The sequence below is a fragment of the Hypanus sabinus genome, unplaced genomic scaffold (assembly GCF_030144855.1).
Source record: "Hypanus sabinus isolate sHypSab1 unplaced genomic scaffold, sHypSab1.hap1 scaffold_122, whole genome shotgun sequence".
NCBI lineage: Eukaryota > Metazoa > Chordata > Chondrichthyes > Myliobatiformes > Dasyatidae > Hypanus > Hypanus sabinus.
In genome coordinates, this window is record NW_026779281.1 from 860,808 (window position 1) to 870,519 (window position 9,712).

Here is a 9,712-nt window from a genome sequence, read left to right on the forward strand (position 1 = left end):
CAGAGAAGGAATACAAGGCTGTTGTCGGGACTTGAGAAACTGAGTTACAGAGAAAAGATGAATAAGTTAGGACTTCATTTCCTGGAGCGTGGAAGAATGAGGGCAAATTTATAGAGGTGTATAAAATTATAATGGGTATAGATGGAGTGAATGCAAGCAGGCTTTCTCCACTAAGGCCAGGGGAGAGAGAGAAAAAACAGAGAAAATGGGTTAAGGGTTAAAGGGGAAAAGGTTAAAGGGAATATTGGAGGGAGGCTTCTTCACACAGAGAGTGGTGAGGGTGTGGATTGAGCTTCCAAATGAAGTGATAAATGCAGGCTCTCTTTTAACATTTAAGAAAAACGTAAAGGTGCATGGAAGGATATGGTCTAGGTGCAGGGCAGTGGGAGTAGGCAGAAAAATGTTTCGGCACAGCCAAGAAGGGCCAAAAGGACTGATTCTGTGCGGTACTGTTCTCTGGTTCTATGGTTCCATGGATGTAAATCCCGCACATTTGTTCTACCCAACTGAGGAATGCAGCCGGCCTTTTTAACGGGTTAGGGGCTTCAACAACAATATCCCGGGCCTCAGAGGGAGTCCAGGGTTTGAGTATGGGTACGGCTCCAATCATGATTTTTGTCGCCTGCTGTATCTGCGAGTCCGGCAATGGCTGAGATTCCCCTCCACGGCGCGTTCTCAAGCACGTGCTTATTTTAGATTGAGTCGCCCCATCCCTTCCAACCCCTGCCTTAACGTCTAACTCCCGTCCTCCGACAGCTCCTGCCCCTGCTTCTCCTTATATTTCAGTTTGGGTGGGTTGGTGCTTCTTGGCCACCTTCATCCATTTTTCAAAACATCCCATCATGTACTCAAAATCCCAATTAGTGTCCCCATTCCGTTAGACACTACATTCTACCAAGTCTGAATTGGGGGGTCTTAAATCTGCCCCCATAGAGCCAGTGTCCTTGAGACCACCCATAGAGAACACTGATAAAGGTTGTAGCCTACGCGTTATCCCAAGTTCCTCTTACTATGGTGTCCACTGGCGACCATGGTGGCACCAGTTTCTTACCTACCGGCGGTTCTTTTTAACAGTCTTCATTCGTTTTTCCACTTTCTTTCTTGCTTTCAAGGTCCTTCCTTGCTTTCCCAGCCGTTCTGCAACATTGAGTAACTATACCGAGCGCTCGTATTATTTCACACGGAATCTTACCGAGAGCGCTCACCGGTGTGTTTCCTCTGCCTTTCCACGGGTCTTTGAGTTCAGTTATGGAATTGATCCGTAGCTACCTTGGTACCCATACGAGTACCCCTTGCCGTCCCTCTTTCGGCTAGAACGCAGGGCACCAGCCTCCCACTTTCAGCTAGGAGACAGAATTTCCTTCCCAACTTGGCACGATCCTTTCTGTCTTGCTTCTCTTTTTCCACTTAGGGTTCCTTTTCTGGATCCTGCTCTTCTCGCCTCCTCCTTTCACCGAGGAGACTCGATAGAGGATCCCATCCTCGTTGCTAATATGTTGCGGAAAAATCTCTGGCGCGGCAGACAGAACAAATCAGGCCGACTCAGAGAATTGTTTCAGACTAAAGAACTTCATTATACGATATTACAGAGAGCCACTGCACCTGAGTGCGGTGTTTAGGGGCTCTGCTTAGCTTGTAGACGCGTTTCATTATATAGATACAGCGTGTGTAACTAAAAGCACTTAAGAAGAACATTGCTTGACTTTCAACTTAGAACTAGATTACAACATTTTGATTGCTTTCTACCCGGCGCTACCACTTCTTTCTTGCTGATTTTAGCTGAATCTCAGGAGCATTCACAACCCCAACATATCCAAAGAGTCTTAAATTCTTCCGCAGTGTGTCTTTAAAATTTACTACTCTAACGAAAGGATTTCCCATTCGGGATCACTAAAGTATTATGATGATGATTATTATTATTACTGTTATCATCATCATTAACATCATCATCATCATCATCATTATAACAGGTACTCCCCGGGTTACGTACGTTTTCCGTTCCAAGCCAGTCTTTAAGTCGGATTTGTACGTACGTCGGAACAATTACATCCGATATTATTTAGCGTCAGTTAGTCAAACGTTTGTCTTAGTATATAGTATATATTTTACCTTTCTATGCATATAAAATACTTAAGAAAGGTATGTATACCAATAATAAAATCATTGCGTTGCTTAGTAATAATTGTAGCTTTCATTGGGGCAGGGCCTTTCACATGCTACATCATTCTTACTTTATCTGTTATCCTTTAAAATTGTTACGATTGTGGACCGACTCCAGCCGACCGTTTTTCCAATGGCCGATGGCGTTTCCGCTATTTCCAAAGGCTTTATCATTTCCACTTTATTTTCCATCGCGATCGCTTCCCGTCAATGAACAGAAACACTGCAGGCTTCAATTAGTCTGTATTAGGTGCAAAGTCATGTTTTCTTTTTGTTTGGTTTTTTTTTTGGAAATCAGGCGAGTTTTAAATGTTCCCGTTGAATTAATTTACTAACATACCACAACTTAATTAGAATGAAACATGCCAATAAATGTATGTTCAGCCGTCCTAAGCAAATGATAGGCTCTCCCCTATTGACATCAAGGTACCTGGATTAAGGGGGTGAATAGCTTTAAGTTGCTTGGCATAAACATCACCGAGGATGTCGGGTAGTCTGTACATACCGCACTGCGCTTCTTTCACCTCAGACGGTTGAAGAGATTTGGCGTGAGTACCCATATCCTAAGAACTTGTAACAGAGCCACATTTGAGAGCATCCTGACTGGCTGCATCACTGGCTCTTTTGGGAACTGTACTTCCCTCAATCGCAGGATCCTGCAGGGAGCACTGCGGACAGTCCTTCACATCAAAAGATGTGTACTTCTCACTGTTCAGGACATTTATAGAGACAAATGTGTATAAAGCGTCCGAAAGACCATTCGAGACCCGAGTCACCACAATCACAAACTCTTCCAGATTTTACCATCCGGGAAAATATAGCGCAGCATAAAAGCTAGGACCAACGGGCTCCAGGACCGCTTCTTCCACCAGGACATCTGACTGCTGAATTCATGCTGGCACAACTGTATGTCAATGTTATATTGACTATACAGTTGTACATATATTTATTATAAATTACTACAAATTTGCGCATTGTACATTTAGACTGAGACATAACGTAAGGATTTTTGCTCCATGTGTGTGTGAAGGATGTATCTAATAAAGTTAAGACAATCTCATAAAGGATATGTAAATGTCCTTTTTATAAGTTAATTTTAAAATGAATGTTTCATCAGAATGTGGTGCTGCTCGCGACAGAGAAAACAAAGAAAAGCAGAGAGATTGAATGCGCGAGAACGTGCCGGGTAATTTGAACAGAGAGTCTGTATGGTGGGACTAGGAAGGAGTGGAACACAGGAGGAGGAAAAAGAAAGCGTTTTAACATTTTAAAGTAGGTTTGGAATTTTGCAGCACACGGTTATTCTTCCTGATGTTTGTCTGAATGGGAACATTTGAGATGCGAGCTCCGTTGAAACCACAATGCATCCTCATGCGACAATACATGGCAATAGGTTCGAAGGCTAATTCTCCCGTGTACGTTGCAGTGTACGTTATCTACGAACCTCCTTAGGTCTAAATCAGTTTATGTTCTCCCGTAAATTATATATAATTTCTATTAATTCTTCTTTCTTTAATTTACCTTTGCCAGGTTTGAAATACATTGCGCTACTGCTAGAAAAGCGAAAGTTCATTATATTTACACCTCCATGCCCATGACAGTAAACTTGAACACAAACCGAAAAGTTGAGTCTCAAGTTCATTTGAAGCACTGAAGCCCAAACAATGGTTCTGCCCAGGATTGAACTGGGGACCTTTCGCGTGTGAAGCGAATGTGATAACCACTACCACAGAAATCAAGCAAAGCGCTCAATGCTTTGCGCTCTTGAGCAATGACCCGATGCACCCCTCCCCGCCCTCCTCTGAAATACAGCATTAAGCAAAAAATATTGCCCACCATCCCTTTCCGTTTTCAGTACCAAGTACTAAATAGTTCGGACTTTATTCCCTGGAATATGGGTATAGGTAGAATGTTACAAGGACGTGGCAGTGGAACGAACCCAAGTGCTGAACACGGGCGTGGAATGGGTGCCAAGTTAGTGTTTACCTGGTGTCTTGGTTTTAGGAGAGAATTCAGGAACGATGCTCGACTTAGAACTGATCGTCCTAAGATCCATGGGGTGAGGTTACTCAAACACGAGTCGACCAACGAACTGGCACCTTCTAGTTGTGATCATAGGGTTTTTATAATGCATTTGCTGATGGAAAGCAGGTGTTTGTATTTAGTGGAGAATGAAAATGATTGAGAACTAAACGAGGTGATTGAGGCCCAATTCCTGAGGAAGATCGCCAGGTGCCCGAAGGGACCATGACAATACAACACCCCCACCCCCACCCCCACCAACAGGAGCCTTCCAGCGATCCTCCAGGCCTGTCTGGATGGTTCCGATGAAAGTCCTGGATGAGGGAAGGATCTAGGATGAAAGAGCAAGGGACCCAGGAACAATCTTCAGGACCGTACCCCTCCCAGTCCACCGGGTATTGGAGACCCCGGCCCCGACGGCACACGTCCAGTAGTCTTCGGACGGTGTATGCCTTTTGGTTGTCGATGAGACGGGCAGGTGTGGGAGTCTCAGCAGGGGGACACAAGGCGCTGACGGAAACTGGCTTGAACTGAGAAACATGACAAGTTGGGTGAATGCTTATGGACCTTGGCAGCATTAGGCGGACCGCTGTGGGATTGATAATCCTTTCAAACTTGAATGGTCGCAGGAAGCGAGGGGCGAGTTACCTATGTTCGTTTTTGAGCGGTATGTCCTTGCAGGAAAGCCACATCATCTGCCCAGGTTGGTACCTCCGGTGCCGGAGTGCGGTGTCGGTCGGCTCACTTCGTATTTCGATTTGTCGATCTGAGTAGGGTTGTGCGTGTTTCCTCTGAAATCTTACGGCACCGATCAATATGGTCCAGAACCGACGGTGCTGCAGTCTCCCCTTCTTGCGCGGGGAACAGCGGGGGTTGGTACCCAAGGGAGTACTCGAACGGAGACCTCCCAATGGCAGAGCTCACCAGAGAGTTGTGGGCGTACTCAACCCACGGGAGGTGGTCGCTCCAGGTCGACGGGTTGTTTGCCGTTACACAACGTAACGTCGCCTCCAGGTCTTAGTTGACCCGTTCCGTCTGCCTGCTCGACTGAGGGTGGAAGCCGGATGACAGGCTGGCCGATGTACCTAAGGCCTGACAAAAGGCTCTCCATACCTGCGAGACGAACCGGGGACCTCGATCTGATACGATGTCCGCGGGGATTCCGTGGAGGCGGAAGACGAGAAGATCTGCGGTTCTTGAGAGGAAGGCAGTTTAGGGAGGGCCACAAAGTGCACCTCCTTGGAGAATGGGTCTACCACAATGAAGACAGCTGTGTTTCCGCGGGAAGTGGTAGACCGGTGACGGTCTAGGGCGATGTGTGACAGGGGACGACCAGGTACAGGTAGAGGACCAAGAAGACCCGCGGGTGGTCGATGAGAGTCCTTTCCTCGGGCACAGATGGAAAAAGAACGGGTGCCCCCTCTATGGACGGCCACCAAATGTGCTTCCTCAGGAGAGCCAGGGTCCGATCACTCCCGGGGTGGCAGGTGAACCGGGATGTGTGACCCCATTGGAGAACCTGAGACGTGATGGAGACCGGCAAGGACAGGCTATTCCCAGGGTCGGGGTCGTCCCGCTAGGCTTCGCGTCCCGTCTGGGGCTGGTCAAGTCGATGAGAAAGGGGAACCAGCAGGGCTAACGGCAGATCCACAGGGCTGGTGTTCTAGGGGCAATTGGAAATGCGCAGAATAGATGCATCACAAACAAGAATAAATATTCGATGGGGAGGATGAGGCAACAGTGGCTAATACTGGAAAGTAATGACAGAATAAAGACAAAAATGTGGGTTTATAATATAGCCAGCATTAGTGGGAAGCCAGAGGTTTGGGATGCTTTCGAAATACAGAAGAACGCAAATAACATTTGATGAGAGGAGAAAACTAAATGGCTAATAATAGAGAAAACACCATGAAGAATAAAAGGGATGCGAGAGTGGGTATCAGAAAGCTGGAAAATGACGCGGAAGAAGCAGTAATGGGGGAAAAAGTAAAGGGACAAACTGAATGAATATTTTGCGCCAGGCTGCTCTGTGGAAGACACCAGCATAATGGCACCGAGAAACATGTGTCAGAGGGCATCAGTGAGAGTGGATGTTATCACCTGGAGAAGATGCTTATGGAGCTGAAAGGACTGAAGTTAGATGTCATCGGGACCAGTTGGACTACACACAAGGGTTCTGGAAGTGGTAAATGACGAGATTCTGTAGGCCCTCCTTCACGTATCATTATATATACACAACAGCTCCATAGCAAAGAAAGCCCAGCAACGTCTCTACTTTCTGCGAAGGCCGAGGAAAGTCCATCTCCCACACCCCCATCTAATCGCATTCTACAGGGGTTGTATTGAGAGTATCCTGAGCAGCTGCATCACTGCCTGGTTCAGAACCTGCACCATTCAAGATCGCAAGACCCTGCAGTGGATAGTGAGGTCAGCTGAGAAGATTATCGGGGTCTCTCTTCCCGCCATTACGGACATTTACACGACACGCTGCATCCGCAAAGGAAACAGCATTATGAAGGACCACAAGCACCGCTCCTACAAACTTTTCTCCCTCCTGCCGATTGGGAAAAAGATACCGGAGCATTCGGGATCTCACGACCAGACGATGTAACAGTTTCTTCCCCCCCCCCAAGCTATCAGAGTCCCCAATACACAGAGCCTGGACTGACTTGTTTATTATTACTGTCTTGTTTATTATTTATTGTAATGCCTGTACTGTTTTGTGTACTTCATGCAGTCCTGGGTAGGTCTGTAGTCTAGTGTAGTTTTATTCTGTATTGCTTTTTATGTCGTTCACTCTAGTTTTTTGTACTGTGCTATGTACCACCACGGTGCAGAAAAAGTTTTACTATTTTACTATGTACTGTACCAGCAGTTATGGTCGAAATGACAATAAAAGTGACGACTTGATATTCGAGAAAAGATCCTGATGACTGGAGAATTGTCTGTCACTCCACTCTGAAAGAAGGAAGTTAGGAGAATAAAAGAAAGGCAGCCTGACTTCAATGTGTTAAATAACTCAAAAGATTCGAAGCACATTGAATATCAAAGACAGTTGAGGAGAAAGGGAGGAGATTTGTCAAATAAATCATCGTTTGGAACGGTGATGCACCTTGGAAGAAAGGACAAAAAATTCTCTAAACGGGGAAGGTTTTCTGAAATCAGAGGTGCAGAGTGAACTTGAGCAATATTCCCTGAATGTTTACTTCCAGGCTTAGTCAGCGGTAACGGAAGGCAAATGCAATTTTAACATTCGGTTCCGGAGGGGTAGAATATATAACAACAACGTAATGTTGACATATGTCCGTCGTTATAAACCTGATTCTGATCCTGACCTTTATCCCCAACAATGGAAATCTGCTTCATTTACGATGCTAACAGCAGTGTGATCCTTCCACACTCACGTTCTGACGTAACTGTGTTGAAACAAATTCCAAATTTGTCGAATTATACTATTTGTATTAGAATGATGAATCACCTTTTCCGTTACCGAAAATAAATCAAGTACAACCATCACTTCAGTTGTAGTGCTACAGTGTTCATCAATGAACATTGATGGAGCTGCGATGGCCGTGTGGTTAAGGCGTTGGACTTGAAATCCAAAGGGGATTCGCCGCGCAGGTTCGAATCCTGTTTGCAGCGCTCAAACATCAGCGCAAGTGAATAAAAACCTCAATGCCAATAAAAGTTTAACACCCTGACTACGTACCAGCCGGCAGATTTATAGATTTTTACACTCATTGTGCAAATTTCATTTCTATTACGACTCTGACCAATCCCCCTCTGGGCAGCTTAAACGCTTTGTAGTTTGCAGCTTTACCGACTTGTAAAACTAAAAGAATCAAATGCAGAGAACGGATATTTCAGCGTCAGTGTAAAGAGGTGGACTTCATTCTTTCACTGAAGTGGTCAGCACGGTCTCTGAACGTGAAAAGCTTTCGCCGGTTTCATATCCCTCATTGTACAGAGTCCCCATTGCTCTTTTGTCCAGCGAGCGACCCCGCCTATTGCCATAGACAAATCGGTTCGCTGACCTTCCGTCAAAATCACCCTCGCCAATTGTCACTGAGCGGTGTAATTGCCCGACATCAACAAATCTCGTCAAATGACGTGCAACCTACCTAGCTCCCATTCGTGTATGCAGATGTCAATCCAACGTGTTATCCAGTTGCGGAAAGGGTTTCACCAAGAGTTGTTCTTTCCCTCAGACTCTGACTGCTTCTGCCTCCACAAAATCCCGTCAATACCGAGCAAAGCTCAGTACAATGTCCCATTATATAACATTAATATCAATAGGCTTCTGATCGAAGCTGGGGGCGCTGTCAGGGCGTCGAAACAAAGGCCGGAGGCAGAAGTTTATCTCCTCTCACCTGGGGAGACGGTCGAAGATTTGGTGGAGGTGACCGGCCGACTTTTGACCGGCAACTGCTGTATGGGGGGGGGAGGGAGGATTGAGAAAAAAGTCTGGGCCAGCCTGATCTTATTGAATGCCAAGGCTGGCTGAAAAGGACTAGACACTTCCCTTCTTTCTGTTGTCTGTCTGTTTAAAGAAAAGGAATAAACAGCCTTTCTTGGGCCTGGATGCTCTCCCGTGGATATAATAGTTCGCAATCTATGTCATCAGTTTGCCTGAGGAATCATTTCCAAGCCTGAAACTGGCACAAGATTGATATCCATCTTTTGTTAATGATGCAGAATTGTACAATTTATGTTCTGCATATTGTCTGTTTCTTCGAGCCTGCAGTGATAATGCAAGTGTTTCATTGTACCTGTCCCTCACTGTGCCTGTGCACACGGCAATAAACCCGACTGGACCTGACAATACTCACTGAGATTTGAGCAGTGATGACCCCGTGCAGATGAGTCCAGGTGATGTCGGAAAACTGAGTGAGTAGGACCAGAGTCCAATATGGGAAATGTATGGTCACCCTCTTCTACAGAGAGACAGCGTCTCTGAGTGGATTGAGTTGCAGTGAGGAGTGAAGAAGATCAAACCTACATTGTATCGATTGCAAGTTATTGTCTGTAAGACCTCGCACAGTTATTTCCAGCTTTACTGAGACTGCACCTGCGATATTTTTTTCAATGCCATGTTCTGCTCGTATATTTTGTGGTTTTATGGTGCTGAATCAGGCGGATGCAGGTAAGCATAGACAGAAATCGGGTTCTTGTGGAAGCAATGAATACACAAAATAATTTTAAAATAAACACATTAAATAAACAGGCAATATCTTAATTCCCTGACCGGGAATCGAACCCGTGCCGCGGCGGTGAGAGCGCCGAATCCTAACCACTAGACCACCAGGGAGGCTAATAAAGTTTTGACTAAAGCAGTAGACAACTACCAAACCAGCAAAATATGAAATGAAACCTATAGTTGAATAATAATGAATAAATGTGATAAATATTGTCACGAATCTACTGCTCAGCACTTTGCAGACCGCGTGCTCACCCAGTGCTTCAGTTTAAGAAACACTCTGGACTCTGAATGAATCAGTGGGAATCACTTGTTCTCCAGTGTCTTTATAAA

General features: G+C 45.6%; 1 non-coding gene across 1 annotated transcript; it reads right to left on the reverse strand.

Moving 5' to 3' along the window:
• Positions 1 to 9,418: 9,418 nt before the first annotated feature.
• On the reverse strand, positions 9,419 to 9,490 carry trnae-cuc (transfer RNA glutamic acid (anticodon CUC)). Its single transcript has one exon. It is a non-coding gene; the product is annotated as a tRNA-Glu (tRNA).
• Positions 9,491 to 9,712: the final 222 nt, after the last annotated feature.